General features: G+C 37.7%; 1 non-coding gene across 1 annotated transcript; it reads left to right on the forward strand.

Annotated features, from left to right (window-relative positions):
* Positions 1-18,313: 18,313 nt before the first annotated feature.
* On the forward strand, positions 18,314-18,385 carry TRNAC-GCA. Its single transcript has one exon. It is a non-coding gene; the product is annotated as a tRNA-Cys (tRNA).
* Positions 18,386-19,405: the final 1,020 nt, after the last annotated feature.

A 19,405-nucleotide genomic window follows, 5' to 3' on the forward strand; every position in this document is an offset into this window, starting at 1 on the left:
GTAAAGGTGAAGGATCAGCATAAAATAGAAAGATCCTCAAAAAAAAGGAAGAAAAAAATTTAAAAAAGGGCCCAAAGAAAACAAAAAAAAGGAAGAAGGCAAAAGGGAAGGGCAAAGTTCAGATCTATAGTTCTTAGGGTCACTATGAATTATAATCAACTTGAGGACACATAACAATGGACAAATGAGGGTGTTCTGATGGCCTAGTGGGTACTACTACCCCAAAGGCACATGGCTTGATTCAGCCATGAGAAAAAGATGGGAAATATCCCCTTATGTGATTTACAGCCTTTGAAAACATGATGGAGGGTCAGCTGTGAGTCACTTCTGACTTGACAGCAATGAACGAGTGAGTGATAAAACAAAGGAAGCCAAGCTATTGTCACAATTACGGCCTTTAAAGGCAGAAAGGAATTTAGTCATAAGCTTGTCATTATTTCTTAATTTAATTTCTCCTCAAACAGTTACTTAGAGAACTTTGTGATATGATTATATTTAGGAATACTCAATGATAGACCTGATATTCAAGTGTCAATTATGCTATAGAAATAAAACAATTAGATGTTTTCTTTCCTTTAACATATTGCTGGATGACATCAGTATTTTCTCATTCTCAAATTGTCAGGCAATAGAGGATGCTATCTGGTCCTTCCAGAACAAATCTGTCTCTGTATGCCACCTTACACATTTTATGTCAGCTTGGTAACTTGAGGATTGGTTTTCCAAAGGTTTGCAGGCATCTGAACACTACTCATATGACTTGCTGTGAGAAAGGAAAATAGATGTTTTCTTCCTATAAATTGGGCTATTTGTGTGTGTGTGTGTGTGTGTGTGTGTGTGTGTGTGTGTGTGTGTGTACTAATAAGTTTGTATGGTATCTTCTGGAGTTTGGTGTTTGTATATGCAGGCTCAGTAGCTGGAGAGGGACAAGTGCTCAATCTGTTTAACTTTCTTTCTAGCTTTAGCTGGTTGATGCAGATGAGATTATGTCATACTTTTAAAGTATAAAATGTAAGGACCTAGAGGAGTGCCTATGTAAGGATTTTCATGCTGATCGTGAATTCAAGGGAGAGAATATCTGCAGACAACTATATTATGTAAACAGTTGACTACTTGTTTACTAACTGAAAACTATGGTGATTTGAACTTATCCAGATGCATTTTTTTAATTTTAATGTTTATTTTTTTATTATACTTTAACAAAAGTTCATAGAGAACTTGGATTTCCATTCATTTATTGTTGCACATTTTCCTCCCTACCCACCTCAGTTAGTTTTTCTCTTTTAAAAGATTCTTTCGTTATTGCACAATATACTTCCCCCAAAGTCCATTTTACTATGCGTCTATTATTCTAGACTGTTGTCATATAAATAAAATAATACCCAATCATACATTCCTTTTAAACAGTTCTTTTCCTCATACGTTTCAATGTGGTGTTCATTATATGTCCACTCTTTTCTCAATTTCCCCCTCAGCTCCTCAGTCCTTTTGTGACTGAGATATTTCACTCAGCATAATATCCTCCAGGATCACAAATTTTGTATAATTTATGAGTTCCTTGTTTTTAGTGCTACGTGGTATTCCATTGTGTGACTATACCACTGATTTTCTATCCATTCCTTTGTTGATGGGCACTTGGGTTGCTTCCATCTCTTTGCTATTGTGAAAAACGCAACAATAAATATAGGTGTGCAAATAGCTGTTTGGGTTGCAGTTGTGGTTTCTTTAGGGTATATTCCCAGTAGTGCAATTGCTGGGTCAAATGGTATTTTTATTTCCAACTTTTTGAGAACGCGCCATACTGCCTTCCATAGTGGTTGCACCATTTTACAATCTTGTCAACAATGAATAAGGGTTCCAATTTCTCCACAACTTTGCCAACATTTGTTGTTTGCTGTTCTGCTGGACTTTGCTATTGCTACTCGTGTAAGATGATATCTCATACTTGTTTTGATTTGCATCTCTTTTAGGGTAGGGATTTTGAACATTTCTTCATGTGTTTGTTCACCATTTGAATGTCTTCTTTGATGAAGTATCTGTTAATAGCCTGTGCCCATTTTGCAATTGGGTTGTTTACTTTTATCTTATTGAGGTACTAGAGTACTCTATAAATTCTAGATATAAGTCCCTTACCAGACATTTCATCACCAAATATTTTTTTCCCAGTCTGTGAGAGGCATCTCACTCCCTGATTTCAAATCCTACTACATAGCCATGGTGGTCAAGACAATGTGGTACTGGCACAGTGACAGACACATAGCTCAATGGAATAGAATTGAAAACACAGAAATCAGCTCATCTACCTATGGTCAAATGATTTTTGATAAGAATATGGAATCAGGTAAGTAATTCTTCTTTTTTTTTTTTTGCTGCTGGCAAAATTGGAAAACTATCTGTAGAAACTCAAGCAAGGACCACACCTCACTCCATACAAAAAAAACCAACTCAAAGTGGATCAAGGACTAGGATTAAAACTAAGTACTATAAAATTCATCAGAGAAAAGCTAGAAAGAACTGTAGAAGCCTTAATCCACAACATGAACAGTCTCCCAAGCATCCTGAAAAACCTACAACCAGGAGAGGATGAAATAGGTGAATGGGATCTTCTGAAAATCAATTCCCTATGCACATCCAAAAACTTCCCCAATAGGGTAAAAAAGGTAACCCAGAGATATTTTGGAAGTCAAGCCTAGTGATTTGCTGACAAAAGATTGTATCCTTGAAAATCCTATGAGATCATTTACTCTGCACAGGGTCAGGATGAATGTGACAAGACTTAACAACAGAATGGAGGTCATGAAACACAGATGCCAAAGAATTTTGAGTTCTTGTCATGGTCCTTGAAAGACAATGCCAGGGACAGAAGAGAAAAAAAAAAAGATAGATACAACAGGGCAACCAGGAGGCCTGGGATCACCACGGAGCTAGCTTTTGAAGACTACTTTTACTAGCTCGGAAGAATTCCAGCTCTGCTATCAGAAGTATCTCATTTTACTGTTGTTGTTATGACACTTCTGTATGTGCAAGTAGTGAGTTTGATATTTAAAAAAAAATCCAAATTACATGGAATTTCTTCTCTATGTTAAGCAGTAGAAAAGGATTTAGCATTACTCTGGTGATCCAGACTGTAGGGAGTTGTGCTGTTAACCCAAATTATACATTTCTCTGTTGGTTCACAGCCTTTCAGAGGGAGAAAGACAGGCAATCTCTTCCTAGGCAATTTATAACCTCTTAAATAAGTGGAGGGTCAGCCATGAGTTCGTTCTAATTTGACAGCAAAGAAAAGAAGAAATTCAATATTTAAGGCATTATATAAGCCATTTCATATGAACTTTACCAAGGAACTGAGGGATAATTAGCTCAAAGAAACAAAAACCTTCTATCAGAGTAGACAGAAAGAGAGACAGGCAGACAGAGAACTTTTCATTAGACAAATTTAGAGTTCTAGTCTCTTAAAATGTCAGAAAATAAACTGCTATCTGTTGAAATCACCCACTTTGATATTTCTTCTTATAGCAGTACTAGATAAATAAGAAAACCTAAAAGTTGAAAGTAAGTGGAAAGCTGTGATTCACAAAAATGAGCCCCTTTAAGGTGTCAAAAAAGAAATTTTTGTTTGTTAAAGCCACCCACTTCCATATTTCTGTTATAGCAGCACTAAATAAGTAAGACATAACCTGACAATGAAAAGGCAGTAGAGAGCTGTAATTCACAAAAGTGAGTTCAAATTATTGGAGGTTGTCAATGATGGGAATAATTCTAACCTTGCAAATGAATGGAGCAGTATGTTACATTCTCACATATAACTCACTGTTGTGGAGTCAGAATTGACACAACACTGACCCTTCATAGGTTTATGAGACTGTAAATTGCACTTGGGAAGATTTCCCATCTCTCTCCAGTAGAGCTGTGGGTGAATTGTAATTGTCAGAGGCGCATAACCTTTGGGTTAACAGCATTCCTCACTTTGAACTATGCCAACAGAACTCCCTGGTGTTAAGTGTTGCATCCCCCAAGAAACAGTGCTTGAGAATTCCTTTTCAGTCATCCATTTGTTACATAATTGAACACTAATTAAGGTCCGGCCCTAATGCCAGGCATGGTGATCACATGAACACATTCAACATGATTCCCATGCCTACCATAGTGTTGACAACAAGGCAGATTTTAGTAATTTTGTCTTAAATTTAGCTTTCATTACTTCTTTTCCCTCTCTTATGAAACATTTCTTTATTAATATAAAAATTCCATTAACTGGAAATGTGTTTATTTTTAAAACTGTCTTTGAAAACCAGTTATGTCTGATGTGCAGGAAGTTCTGATGGTGATAGTTTAGTCCACAGGGAGTTGAGTTGCTAACACAAAGGTGGGTCTCTCTGGGCATTTAAATCGCCTAGTACCCCAAGTGAGGAAGATAGGCAATCTCCTCCCACATAATTTACATCCTTTGAATACTCACTGAAGGTTCAGCTATGAATTGGTTCTTACTAGATTGCAGTGAGGTTTTTTTTGTTTTAAGGTACCTTGTGTACAGAAGTGGGTTGCGACTAGTTGGCACAACTTCAAAGTACAGAGTCCACCTTCACTGAATGCATTGCCTGACCTGAGGTATGAGTTCAAACTGACAACATTTTGTCATAGTTGAACTTTTAATCATTTGAACCACATCAGTGGCTTAGTTCTTTTAAATGAAACTTTCTGTTCTTTCTTTGTTCAGTCAATGTTACATTCATTTTTAATTACCAAGAGTGTTTTACCAAGGACCTTTTTATAATGAGCAGTGAGAGATTTGACAGTGTTTTCTGTTATTGTCTTTCATCAGAGCTTGTGTTATATTATTGCTCACCATTTTAGTTGAGTATTTTTTGTTTTCTTGAATCACTTCCTTCCCTCCTATTTGTTATCTTCATGATCCTCCTTTAATGCTATTTCTAATATGAATAATCAATCTAGTTTGTTACCATTTTAAAATGCATTTTCTAAAAGTGTATGATCCATGGCACTGGAGGGTTTGCATTTGCATTTTATATCCATTCTACATTTTTTATGTTAGCATAGTGATAATTCTATCTTCCTGTATATTTATTTTATCTTGCAAAACATCAGGAACAGCTGGTGTTTATTCAAAGAAGAAAAAAAATAGGTATTTAACTCAAGATAATAAAATATTTTTTTCTGACCATCTATAGTGACATTTACTTTCATAACTCCTAGTGAGTTATTGTTTATTGTTATTATATTATCTAAATCAGTAGATACTGAGTCTCAATGTATTGCAAGGGAAACATGACCTTAGTACACCAAGATTGTAGTCATAACACATTTTGTTTTTCTTTTTTTTTCTTTTATTATTTGTGTGTGTGTGTGTGTGTGTGTGTGTGTGTGTGCGCGCGCGCGCGCGTGCGTGCCATCGAATCATATCTGACTGGTACAGGAGGAGATTGTCCCTCCTTTCCAGCAGAGCATCTGGTGGATTTGAACTGTGCACCTCTGGGATTGCAGTGCAGCTTCTTGCCACTAGGCCACCAGAGCTCCCTACGTTTTGTTTTTCTTGTATTTTATTGTACATAAATGGAGATCCAGTGGCATAGTCAGTAGAGAGTTGCATTCTAGCTGTTGATTTAGATCTACTAACTCTTCTGGGAGAGACACAAGGGAAATTTCCTCCCATCTAATTTACAGTGTTGGAAATCTTCTGGAGGGTCAGCTGTGAGTGGGAACCAAGACAGCAACACTGAGAGTAGGACTATCTATACTCTGTGGCCCTCAGACCTGCCTTTAATTGTTTTTGGTGAAACATTCTTCTAGGTCATGTAACCCTAGTATGTCCACTTGCTATACAGAGGTAGCTCATAGTTGCTGTGAACCCGAACACTGTGACACTGATGAGTCAAATGCAATAATGGTTACCCTTGGTGGACAGCGTTTGGCGAAGCTCCCCAATTAAAACAAGCCTGGAAACAGGAGTGGTATCCACTTCCATAATAGCTTGCCTCTGGAAACCCAATGAACTTGGAGAAATGATGAAAGTTATACAAGTGTCCAGGTCTTAGGGTTGCTATGAGTCACTTACGACTGCAGGGCACTTAACAACAACAACAATCATTTATTTTGTACTGCTGTTTCTGGTCATGCTCTTCTTTCTCGTTACCATTGAAACCAGGCACAGTAGGGGAGAAAAGTGGATTATGGAAACTGATTTGGGTCACCATGAGTCAGAGTCTACTTGTCTGTTACCACCTACTGGTACTTTCTACTTACTAGTTTTTCATTTTTCCATGTTTGGAGTAGTTCCTATGTCTCACTCATTTACACTACTAAAAAATAGGATTCCTACCATGATGAATGATCTGAAAAAAATCACTTATAATCATGCACTCTTCTTGTTTGTTGTTGTTAAGTACCACAGAGTCAGAACAGACCCATATGTGACCTTCCAGTTGATTTTCAAAGGCAGTAAATATCATGAGAAAAGGTTGCCTATATTTCTCCTTCAGGGTAGGTGACAGATTTGAACTGCATGTCTTTGAGATGACAGCACAACTTCTTAACACTAGGCCACTATGGCCTACTAGAATAAATAATATATATAATATCCACATAGATATTTATTTTTTAATATGCACATATATATTATAGGCACACATAGATATATACACATACATACATATTTTCACATATATGTGTGTATGCAAATATATGTACATGTATATACACATATACACATATCACAGTAGAAAGGAACTTTAAGCTTGGTTAAAAAGAATAAATAGGACTATTCTAGAGAAGGTGAAACTTGGCTGCTCCTTGAAGGCAATGATTATGAACCTCCATTTGATATACTTTTCAGTCTTTGGAGAAGGATGTGATGCTTGGAAAGGTGAAGGGACAGTGCAAGAGAGGAAGACTCTTTATGAGATGAACTGACTCAGTGGCTGGGTAATGGGGATAGATAATGTCAGGGACAATGAAGTTGGTTTAAGACAGAGGGGAGTTCATAGCTGTTGTGCATGGGGGTACTATAGACGAGATGGCACATAACAGAAAGAAGTATATTTGCAAACTGGAAGAAAGATGGGCAGTCTTGTCTCAAGTGATTTATTGCCTCTGAAAAACTGTTGAAAGGTCATCTATGAATCAGTTCTGGCTCAATGGTACATGACAATCATAGAATATATGTGAAGCCATACTTTTCTTGGGTTGAAAATCTGTGTTGTCTTGCATATCCTAAAGGGCTCTGTGTTCCCAAATATTATAACACAAAGGGATATTATTGCCTACCCAAAGTTGGATGTCTCTGATGTTTAAATCCAGTGACTCTGAAGGAGGAAAATGGGTAACCTACTCATGTGATTTACATACTCAGAAACTTACTAGATGGTCAGTTATGAGTTGGTTCTCACTCCGTGACAGTGAATCTGAGTTCTCTATATTTTAGTGATCTTTGTTGTTATGTGCCATTGAGTCACCTGCAACTGATAGTGACCTGTGACCCTATTCTGAGGCAGTGTCACTGACTCTGACATACCTATCTTCATTTCTCCAATTAGTGGTCTTTAGTATTTTTAAAAAGAATAAAACGGAAAGTTTCTCATTAGTTGCTTTTTCTTCTGTTACATGTACCTGTTTCCTCAAAATTGTCACTTTAAAAAGGAGGAAGTAGCTTTTTTTACCTTTCAATTGCTCTCTTAACTATATGATCAACAAGTATATTCTGCATTGTTGTTCTTGTTGTGCCCCACAGAGCTGGAACTGACCCTTAGCTTACCCTCCAGTGCTTTTTCAGAGGTGCTAAATTGGTAGGAGACTGCCCATCCTTCTCTTGCAGAGCAGCTGTTGCGTTGTAAATACATGCCTCTGAAATTGTAGTGCAATTTCTTTTCTATTGTTATTGCTGTTGTTAGGTACAATCAAGTTGAGAGAATCCTATGAACAACAGATCCAAACTCTGTCCTATCCTGTGCCATCCTCACATTGTCTGACACTTTAAAGCCCATTGTTACTGTCACAGTGTCAATCCACCAGGTCAAGAGCCTTCATATACTTCACTGTACTGTATGATCAGGGGCCAATGGTAGTGAAGGAGGAAGTAGAACCTGCATTGAAGGGACTGGCCAAAAAGAAGGCACCAGGAATCGATGGGATACCAATTAACTTGTTTCAGTTACAAATGCATCCCTGGATGCACTCACCAGTCTATGCCTGGATATTTGGAGGACAACTGTGTGGCCAATGGATTGGAAGAGGTCCTTATTTGTTCCCATTGTCAAGAAACATGATCTAAAAGAGTGGAAACTATTAGACAATATCATTAATATTGCATGCAAGCAAAATACTGCTGAAGATCATTCAAAAACAGCTAGACTAGTACATAGTTAGAGAACTGCCAGAAGTTCAAGCACAATTTATAAGAGGTCGTGTCACTAGGGATATTATTGTTGCTATCAGATGAATCTTGGCTGAAAGTAAAGAACACCAAAAGGAAAAAAAAAGTCTATTTATGCTTTATTGACTATGCAAAGGCATTTGGTTATGTGGATCTTACCAAGTTATAGTTAACCTTGAGAAGAATAGGAATTCCAAAGCACTTAATTGTGCTCATGTGAAACCTAAACCTATACTAGGAGGCTGTTGTGTGAAGAACAGACACTGCACAGTTTAAAATTAAGTAGGCAACATATCAGGTTTGTATTCCCTCTCCATACCTATTCAATCTATATGCTGAACAAATTATACAAGAAACTGGACTCTGAATAGAAATGTGACATCAGGGCTGGAAGGAAGCTCATAATAACGTGTGTCATGCAGATTGCACAACCTTGCTTGCTGAAAGTGAGGAGGACTTGAAGCACTTGTAGAGTATCAAGGAATGCAGGCTTCAATATGGATTGCATCTCAATGTTAAGAAAAAAAAAATTCTTACCACTGGACCAATAGGCAACAGTATGATAGATAGGGAAAAGATTGAAATTCTCAACAACTTGATCTTACTTGGATCCACAATTAACACCCTTGCTACCAGCAATCAGGAAATCAGAAAACATATTGCACTGGGAAAGTCTGCAGTTAGGGACCTCTTCAAATTACTGGAGTAATTTTGTCATTTTGAAAACTAAGATGCATCTGAGTGAGGCCATTGTCTTTCCTACTGCTTGCTATGCAGCTGAGAGCTGGAGAGTGAATAAGGATAACAGAAAAAGAATTGATGCCTTTGAGCTGTGGTCTTGGGGCAGAGCTGTGAATGTCACATGGACTGCCAAAAGAAGAATATGTCTTGGAGAGGGTGCAGCCAGAGTGCTCTTTGGAGACAAAGATGATGAGGCTTTGCCTCATATAGTTTGGACATGTTGCTGGGAGGGGCTATTCCTTATATAGTGACATGATGCTAGGAAAGGTAGAGGGTCAGTGAAGAAGAGGAAGACCCTTTATCTATTGTCATTGCTGTTGATTGACATCGAGTTGAACACGGCTCAAGAGTCTCTATGAACAAAAGACCTGATATTTTACTATAACTATCATTGTTTTCCCAAGTTCATAGAGTTTCAATAGATATGTACTTTAGGAAGTGGATGCCACTTCTGCTTCCAAATCTGTCTTACACTGGGAACTCCACTAAACATTTTCTGCCTTGGTCAACAGTTATGACATTTGGTATCCTAATGGCGCAAAGTTCAGAATCACAGCAAACCCAGATTACCTCAGTGCAGCAAACTGACAGAAGAGTGATTTACAACAGAGAATAATGTTCCTCCCAAATATAACAACACTAGTTTTAAGTTGCAATGGTTAAGTGCTGTCAAGTAGAATATGACTCACAGCGACCCTATGAACAAAAGACCTGAACCCTGTTCTATAACTGATATCATTTCTCCATGTTCATAGAGTTTCTAGAGGCATATGGTTTAGGAAGTGGATGCCATTCCTGCTTCCAAACCTGAAACAATCTGAGAGCTTCTCCAAACACTGTTCATGATAGGTAACCGTTATGGTATATGACACACCTATGGCAAAGTGTTCAGCATCACAGCAACTCCAAGCTACTTCAGTACAGCAAACACACAGATGACTTGTGTACCACTTAAAAATATTTGCTTGTGGAGGGTAAAAAAACAATAAAACAACCAAGATTTCCCTTATGTGACTCTCATCAAGATGCAAGACACCATCTTCCAGGATGGAACCATTCCATAGGACCCTCTAAGCTGCAGACTTAGTCCAGCACTACGGTATTTTTAAAAACAGGCGTGCCCAACAAATGCTGTAGACTATAAACCAAGTATACCCTCTGCCCTTGGGTCACTGTTAGCTAAATCAGGCAAAAAACTCCCAAAACACCAAACAATAAAACAACCAAAATTTTCCTTACCTGACCCTCATCAAGACTTGAGAAACCATCTTCTAGAGTGGAACCACTCCAAAGGAGCTCCACAGGACCCTTATCTATTAGGCTTTGCAAATATTACAGTGAAATGATTATTTTACTATCTGATTCCTGCAGGAGTAGCGTTTGGGGAAAGATGGATTTTTTTAAATCAATAGAAGCACACTTAAAAAATATGGGAAAATGTATCAAAAGTCCTGGAGGCTCAAAATCTCTTTCTAGTCATATTTGAGATGAAAAAAAATTTAATACTTATTGTGTATAGGGGATTTTGTAAAGCTTCTATTTGAGCCAGAAGTTATATTCTTGAAATTCCAAGCTGAATTCTCTAAATTCTCCTTTGAGATTACAGCTTCAGAAAACCCACTCAAAGGTCAGCTATAAATCATTTTTGACTCAGTGTTGTATAACAACAAAAACTACTTTATTAAAAAGGAAATGAGCTATACAAAGCTTGGTGACTATGTATTTTCCACATTTGACAAGAAATTTTCCTTTTTGATTCCCCAAATATGTACTTTGTGTTTTATATAATAACTCATATACATTGTATTTCATTCTTGTATTTTATGCAATCATTCATATACATTATATTTTATATAATCAGTTATCTTTGATCTATGCCTATTATCACCTCATCTTTTCAAGTCTCCATTCAACCTTTTCTGTTTCTTCAATCCCCCGCACCAAACCATCCTCTGTTTTCCCAGTGATTTTCCCGCATTCACCTTTTTGTTGCCCTCTTTCCATCCTTCCCCTACCCCTTTTGAACATTTACATGTATCTTTTTCATTCATCTTCGTATTTTCACAGGAGTGGTCTTATGCAATGTTTGTCCTTATCTGACAAAGTTATTTAACTCAGTATAATGCTCTCTAGCGGTTCTTTGTTATGAAGTATTTTATTAAATCATTGTTCCTTTTCAATGCATAGTATTCCATAGTGTAGATGTACCATGGATTTCTTAATCCATTTGTTTGTTGATAAGCATTTGTGCTGTTTCCATTTTCTTACTGTTGTGAATAATGCTGCTATAAACATAGATGTACATATCTCTATTGTGTCTTAGTTCTGATTTCCTTGAGGTATGTTTCTAGCTGTGGAATAGCTGGGCCATGTGGGATTTCAATTCTAAAAATAGTTTTGATTTGTAGTCAAATGTTGGCCAGGGCCAGACTGCAAAACAGGACAATTACTCATGTACAAGTTCAAATTGAGGCCAAAGAAAATGAAAACAAGTCCATGAAAGCCAAAATATCATCTCAAGTCTGTTCCACCTGAATTTTAAAATCATATTATGAATATATTTGAAGCAATGAGCAGCAATGATAGAAGACCAGATGAGTTGTAGGTTGACATCAAGGATATCATCCATGAAGAGAGCAAAAGGTTATTAAAAAAAAAAGTCATTACAAAGAGAGAGGGGAAAGAAAACATCTAACTGAATGTCAAAAGAGACTCTGAAAACTACCTTAGAGCATTTAGAAGCCAAAACACAGGGGGAAAGATGCTGAAGAAAATGAGATTAACAGAAAATTGCAAAGGGCAGGTCCAAAAGACAAAGCAAAGTATTATGATGAATGTGCAGAGAGCTGGAATCAGAGAGTAAAAAAGGAAGAATTCGCTCTTCATTTCTCAAGTTGAGAGAAATAAAAAACCAATTTAAGCCTCAAGTAGCAGCACCTAACAATGACAACATTCTATGGATTTATTAAATAAAAGAACATATTCTTACAGAATTAGAAAACCAACAAATTATTTTGCACTATAAGGATTATATTATTTGTTATAAATATATATTCATATATTTCCTATCATTTGTAATGTGCATATGATGGCTGTAGAATTCATGAGAGATTTAAAAACCACAAAGAAAAATATTCTATAAGTAAAGATAAACTGACATAATCAAAAGCAAGAAAAATTATGGTGTAATTGGGAAAAAATAAGAAATTTAGATAAAGCAGATATATTGAGAAATGCAATCATTGTTAAGTATCATTGAATTGACTCTGACTCATAGTGACTGTACGTACAACAGAAAGTCATTGTGCCATCCTCACAATCTGCTGTGCTTAAGCTCATTATTGTCATGGGAGATAAAGGCAGAAAGATAGATTAGAAACAAATAGTGAAGACCCCTAATTTCAAAGAAATTTAGAACCCACAGTCATGAAATATTCTTATAGGGAGGCATTTCATGCTTTGTGTAAGGACAAAACAATCTCAAGAGATTGAAAACACAAGTGTAGTGTTAGCCTAAAGTTGTTCTTTTTAGCCATTACCTTAGCCTCCTCTGGTCTCCAGCTACCCTAACTGCAAAAACATGGTCTTGTAATTCATCATCAGCTGTGGGACTAGACTAAAAGACAAAGAACGCGACCCATAATGGGCAGCAAGACTTGAGGGAAACTGGAGCGAGATCCTGGTGGCAAGATCCTGGTGACAGTGATTGAGAGACTGTGGTACTGCTGTGGATAAACCATGGATGGCAAGGTGTAATCAGAGGAGCCTTGAGGTAAAAAAGGCTACAGTTAAAGGTTTTGCTGTTCTTGCTTTTGATGATGGAGGGAAAAGTTGCTTGCTGAACTGAAACACCACTCTTGGTACCACAACTGTAAATAAAGTCTGTGAGTAAACAATGAAATAACAACAACAACAACAACAACAACAACACAGCATTGTAATATTTTGATTGGTCTCACAGTTCTCTGGATTATTTTGGGTGACCTGGAATGTTGATGTAGACAGGGTTCTTTAGAAGACATCTCAAAGTTTGGGTTTGAGTTACTGAAGTGAGGTGGGATTGTTACAGAAGGATTGCCAAAAGGATGTGAGCAGTATTAGGAAATGAGCCAGTGAAGCAAAAATGTATTTGCATTTGACTTAATGACAGTGATTCTTTTGGTTTGTCAGGGGGAAGAAAGAGATCAAAGATGACACAAAAAATGAGGGGAAAATGTTTCAATGGTTGATAAAATGAAAGTCCATTCAAGTAGAAAAGGTACATCATTATATTTAGAAAGAAATGTACCCAGGTATCAATGAGAATCAAGATCCAGGTCAAGGTTATTGATAAATGAACAGGTGTTTCGTTGTTGTTATGTGTTGTCTAGTAACCTGTGACTCATAGTTACCCTATGCACAGTAGCTCTGAACTCTGTCCTATCTTGAGCTGGTCTCACCATCTCTGAAATGCCTACTCCTGTTACCCAAGTTACTGAGTCAATTCATCTCATCCAGGATCTTTCTATCCTGCATTGTCCCACTACCCTTCAAAGCATGACATCCTTCTCCATGGATTAGTCCCTCCTGGCAAGAGGCCCAAAGTATGTGAGATAGAGCTTCAAAATCCTTGTTGTCTCCAAAGAGCAGCTTGGTTTCACCATTGTCAGTACTGACCTATTTGTTCTCTTGATGGTTCAATACTCTTCTCCAGTGCCATAAATCAAAGGAGTCAAATTTTCTTCTGTCATTCTTAGTCATTTTCAAGGTTTCTGATGTATAGCAAGTAAGTACAAAGACAATGGCCTGGATCAGGTGCACCTTAGTATTCATACTGACATTGTTGCTCTTCATTGGAGAGGTTCCTGACAGCAGATTTTCCCAATGCAATTCATCCTTTGATTTCCTGACTGCTAGTGTCAAAAGTGATGATTGTGGAACCAAGCAAGTAACAATTGTTAACAATCTCAGTCTATTCTCTGTTAATCATGATGCAGCCAATTGACTCAGTAATTGAGAATCTTTTGTTTTTCTGGATAATGAGCTTCAATCCATGTTGAAGACTGCAGTCCCTGACTTTCTGCAGCAAACACCTCAGGTTCTCCCCAGTTTCAGCATGTTAGATTGTGTCATCTGCATAATTAGAGTTGTTTATGAGTCTTCCTCCCGTCCTGATGCCACAGTACTTCTCACAGAGCCCAGCCTCCCAGTTGAACTCTTCCTCAGGTAGATTGAAAAGGTATGGAGATAGGATGCATCCCTGATGTACCCTTTTCCTGATTTTGAACCATACAGTGTTTCCCTGCTCTGAGGACTGCTTTCTGGTCCAAGTATAGTTTTTGCATGTGCACAATTAAGTCTTCTGGGATTTCAGTTTGAGTCTATCAGTTGCTCTGTAAGAGAAAGTTGGACAATTTTCTCCTGTCATGTGTCCCTTCTGACCTGATGGCACACAACAGCAATCATATGAATGGAGCTAAGAAATTTACCAGAATCCTCTGGATACAGCATGAGAAGCAAGATTATTTTTTTCATCTTAGTTTGGTTTCTTACCCCCCTGAGTTTTATCTACTTTGTTTTGAATAATTACTCAAATCAAACCACTAGAAATCTATTGGTTACCTTTCGTTTTCCAAAGGCACTCAATTTGAATCCACCAGCTGCTCTGCAGGAGAAAGATGCACAGTTTCCTTCTGCGTTATTTATTGTCTCTGAAAGCCTGTTAGAAGGTTAACTATGAGTCTTTTCTGACTTAATGGCACAAAACAACAAAACTATAAATGTAGCCCAAGAAATTTACCAGAATTATCTGGGGAAGTTTTAAGAAACAAGGGTTAATATTTTAACCTTAATTTGTTTTTTTACCCTCCTAAGTTTTCCTCTACTTTGTTTTGATTGATTTCTCAAATCAAACCAGTGCAAATCTAATAGTTGCATTCTGTTTTCCAAAGATACTGTAGTATATGTTGCACACTATAAGAAATAAAGACGAAATTTAGTTTCCTTATTGTTTATGCTCTGATGTAGAGGACTTCACATACCATGACTCAGAATGGATTCTCAGAGAGTGGTGTAGCTTTCAGGATGTTTTAATCTAATCATTGATATTCAAACAGAGGGATATGAGAGAGTTGACAACAATCCATAAAACCACCCAATGAGTTTTAGGAAAACTAATTGCTGTCAAGTTGATTACTTCTCATGGTGACTTTCCATTGAAAATTCTTCAAAAGGAGCAGAGACAGTTATGTCTTGCCCACAAAATGAATGGATTAGAACCCATTCATTAGCAGTACACTCAGCTTGTAGTGCAACACAATACAAAATAATCATCTGCATTTTACTTAAGAAAATAGAATGTCTTAAATAATCACTATGAGTTAGTAAGATTATTGTTTTTAACCACAATATTAGCGCAACATATAAAACATCAAGTTTCACTGCTGCTGAACTAAAACCACTCTAGCATATTCTGGCACTGGCTCAGTTTCATGTTTCTGGTAATAACCACCTTAAATGTTTCCTATTCCCTGCTGGCATGTGAAGATGACTTTCTCTGCAAAGTTGTTGTACACACATCATGTGGTCCTGCTTCGGAGACTGCATAGATTAATCAGATGCTCACTTTCTATTCATCAGTGAAGCTGAGCTGGGCTTGAGAACTATTATAATATCCTTAGAAATTCCCAGTATTTCAGGGTTCATGTTGGTGGGTGACTGGCCTCAACATTTGACATATAACTATATTTTCTTGAACTTGGAGGAATTCCCCAATACTAGCTGCAGAAAAAGCTTTCCTTGCTCATCAGTGTAAGAAAATTATGATGAGAAATAGGAGGTAAGGGGGAAGTCCCAGACATGAGACTATCTCTTATAGTCTCTTAGCTATTTGTGTGTACACCCTTCTTAACACTGTGGATATTAATATTGTGCTTTATTCTTCTAAAATGTGATATTAAATTCTTTCTCTTATTACTATCTAAACAGTTCCCACTCAGAACTGACCTTCCAGTGAGTTTATAAGGCTGTGAGTTGCACAGAAAAAGATCACCCATCTTTCTACTGCTGAGGAGCTAACAATCTCTATTCACCAGAGGACGCAGCCTTTAAATGGCAGCGTAACTCTACAGGCTCCACCACCGGAATCATAATAATCATAAGTTAATAATCATAATTTCTACTGTTTTCTGAACTTATTTTCTCTTTTAACAACTCAGAGAAAACATGAATTAAATCTTATTTTGATATTTTAAATATAAAATGAAACATACAAAACACATATATAGCTAACAAATAACACTGAAACACACTTGTAATCTCCTCAGAGTAAATAAATAAATTTGACAACCTCCTCCCAGCTACTCTCAATGACTCATCTCAATCATTTCCTCCTCCTTCAAAACTACAAAACAATACAGAAAAGGGGGGGAAACCCCACAAAAAATAAGAGATCTAAACAAATGGAAAAATGTTCCCTGTTCATGGATTGGAAGACTTAATATAGTGAAAATGTCAATCCAACCAAAAGCAACCTGTATGTTCAATGTAATCACAATACAGATAACAACTTTTTTTTCAGAAAGATAGAAGGAGCAACTGGCAACTTTATTTGGCAAGGAAAGAGACTTCAAATAAGCGTAGCACTTCTGAAAAACAAGAATGAAGTTTAAAAGGCATAGCACTCCCTGATCTTAAAACCTACTTCAAAAAAAAAAACAAAAAACCTACTTCACAGGTGTAATAACCAAAACAGCATGGTCCTGGTACAATGACAGGCATATAGAACAATGGAACTGAAAAGAAAATCCAGAAATTAACCGCTCTATCTACAATCTGCTGGTGTTTGACAAGGAAACAAATTTTATTGAATGGGGAAAAACACATTTTCAACAAATGTTGTTGTTGTTGTTATGTGCCATTGAGTTGCTTGCGACTCATAGCGACCCTATGTACAAGAGCCCTAAACTCTGCTTTGTCCTGTGCCAATTGCACTGTCTCTGACACTCCCATCCTCATTGCTCCAGTCACTGAATCAATCTACCTCATAGAGGGCCTTCCCTTCCTATGCTGTCCCTCCACCCTTATCAAGCATGATGTCCTTCTCCAAGGACTGGTCTCTCCTTACAACATGTCCAAAGTATGTCAGACGGAGCCTCAGAATCCTTGCCTCCAAGGAGCTGCCCAGTTAAACCCTTTCCAGGATGAACCTGTTTGTTTTCCTAGCAGTCCATTGTACCCTCAGTACTCTTCTCCAGCACCACAACTCAAAGGCATCAATTCTTCTATCCTCCTTAGTCATTGTCCAACTCTTTGATGCATAACAAGTGATACAAAGACTATGGCCTGTATCAGACGCACCTTAGTCTCCAGAGAGACACCACTGCTCTTCAGTACTTTGGAGAGGTCCCTAACAGCAGACTTTCCCATGGCAATATGTCTTTTAATTTCCTGGCTACTGGTGCCAAGAGTGTTAACTGTGGAGCCAAGCAAACTAAAGCTGTGAACAATCTCAATCTCTTCACCATTCATCCTGATGCTGCCAATTGGTCCAGTGGTGAGAATATTGTCTTCTTGACATTGAGCCTCAATCCATATTGGAGGCTGCAGTCCTTGACCCTCTGCAGCAAGTGCTTCAGGTCCTCTTCAGTTTCAGCAAGCAGGGTTGTGTCATCTGCATAACACAGATTGTCAATAGACCTGCCACCAATCCAGACCCCACACTGCTCCTCAGAAAGCCCAGCCTCCCAGATAATATGTTCTGCATACAGGTTGAAAAGGTATGGACACAGGACACATCCTTGGCATACACCCTTCCCAATTTTGAACCATGCAATGTTTCCTTGCTCTGTTCCGATGACTGCCTCTTGGTCCAAGTATAGGTTTCTCATTAGCACAATCAAGTGTTCTGGGATTCCCAATCTCCTCAGAGTCAGCTACAGTTTGTTATGATCCACACAGTCAAACGCCTTTGCATAGTCAATGAAACATAGATATGCATTCCTCTGGTATTCCTTGCTTTCAGCTAAGATCCATCTAACATCAGCTACAATATCTCTAGTACCACAACCCCTTCTAAACTCAGCCTGCACTTCTGGCAGTTTTCTGCTGATGTGCTGTTCCAGTCATTTTTGGAAAATATTCAGTAGAATTGTGCTTGCATGTGAAATCAATGATATTGTTCTCTAGTTTTCACACTCTGTTGGTAGTGAGGGTTTAGCTCAGTGGTAGAGCATTTGACTGCAGATCAAGAGGTCCCCGGTTCAAATCCGGGTGCCCCCTCTAGGCTCCGTGGGTTCTGCTTCAACAAATAATGCTCATAAAAACTGGACTTCTACCTGCAGAAATCTAAAGCAGGATCTACATCTCACATCATACATAAAAATCAACTCAAGATGGATTAAAGATGGATTAAAGACCTAAAGATAAAGCCCCAAACCTTAAAGGTCATAAAATACAAAATGAGACTAAATTTAGAAGGCTTAGTCTATGATATGAAGAGTCTGGCAAGCACAGCCAGAAATGCACAACCAAGAGATGATAACATCAATGATTGGAATCTCCTAAAGAAAAAAGTTCCTCGGTGTATCAAAATTTGAAAAAAAAAAAATTGACTCTATCTTATTGTTAACTTTTACAGCATAGTGGTAAGAAGTTGCACCACCAATTCAAAGGCAGGTGGTTCAAGTCCAACAGCACCTCTATAGAGGAGAGATAGAACACCTCCTATGAGATTTATAGCCTCCACAAACCCACTGTAGTGGCAGTTAGTTCACTCAGCATAAAGCTCTCCAGTCACTCCCAGGTTAGGTAATAATTTACAAAATCATTGCTTATGTGTGCCGCATAGTATTCCATTGTGTGAATGTACCATAATTTCACAATCTGTTTGTTTGTGGTTCAACATTTGGGCTGTTTCTATGTTCTTGAATTGGTGAGTAATGCTACTATGAACATTGGTATAAAAATCTCCATTTGTGCCTTAGTTCTCATTTTTTTCAGGGTATATTCCAAGTAGTGGAATAGTTGGGTCATCTGGAATTTCTATGTTCAGTTTTTTGAGGAAGGGCCAAATTGCCTTCCAGAATGGTTGAACCATTTTACAATCCCACCAACAATGTACAAGAGTTCATTTCTTGCCGCCTCCTCTTCCACATTTATTACTTGATGCCCTGTTAAACTTTGCCACTGTTACTGGAGTGAGATGGTAGCTAATTGTGGTTTTGATTTGCGTCTCTCTTATTGCCAGTGATTTTGAGCATTTTTTTCATATGTCTGTTTACCATTCAAATATCTCTCTCT

The sequence above is a fragment of the Elephantulus edwardii genome, unplaced genomic scaffold (genome assembly GCF_000299155.1).
Source record: "Elephantulus edwardii isolate Elephantulus edwardi_28Jun2011 unplaced genomic scaffold, EleEdw1.0 scaffold00017, whole genome shotgun sequence".
Lineage (NCBI taxonomy): Eukaryota > Metazoa > Chordata > Mammalia > Macroscelidea > Macroscelididae > Elephantulus > Elephantulus edwardii.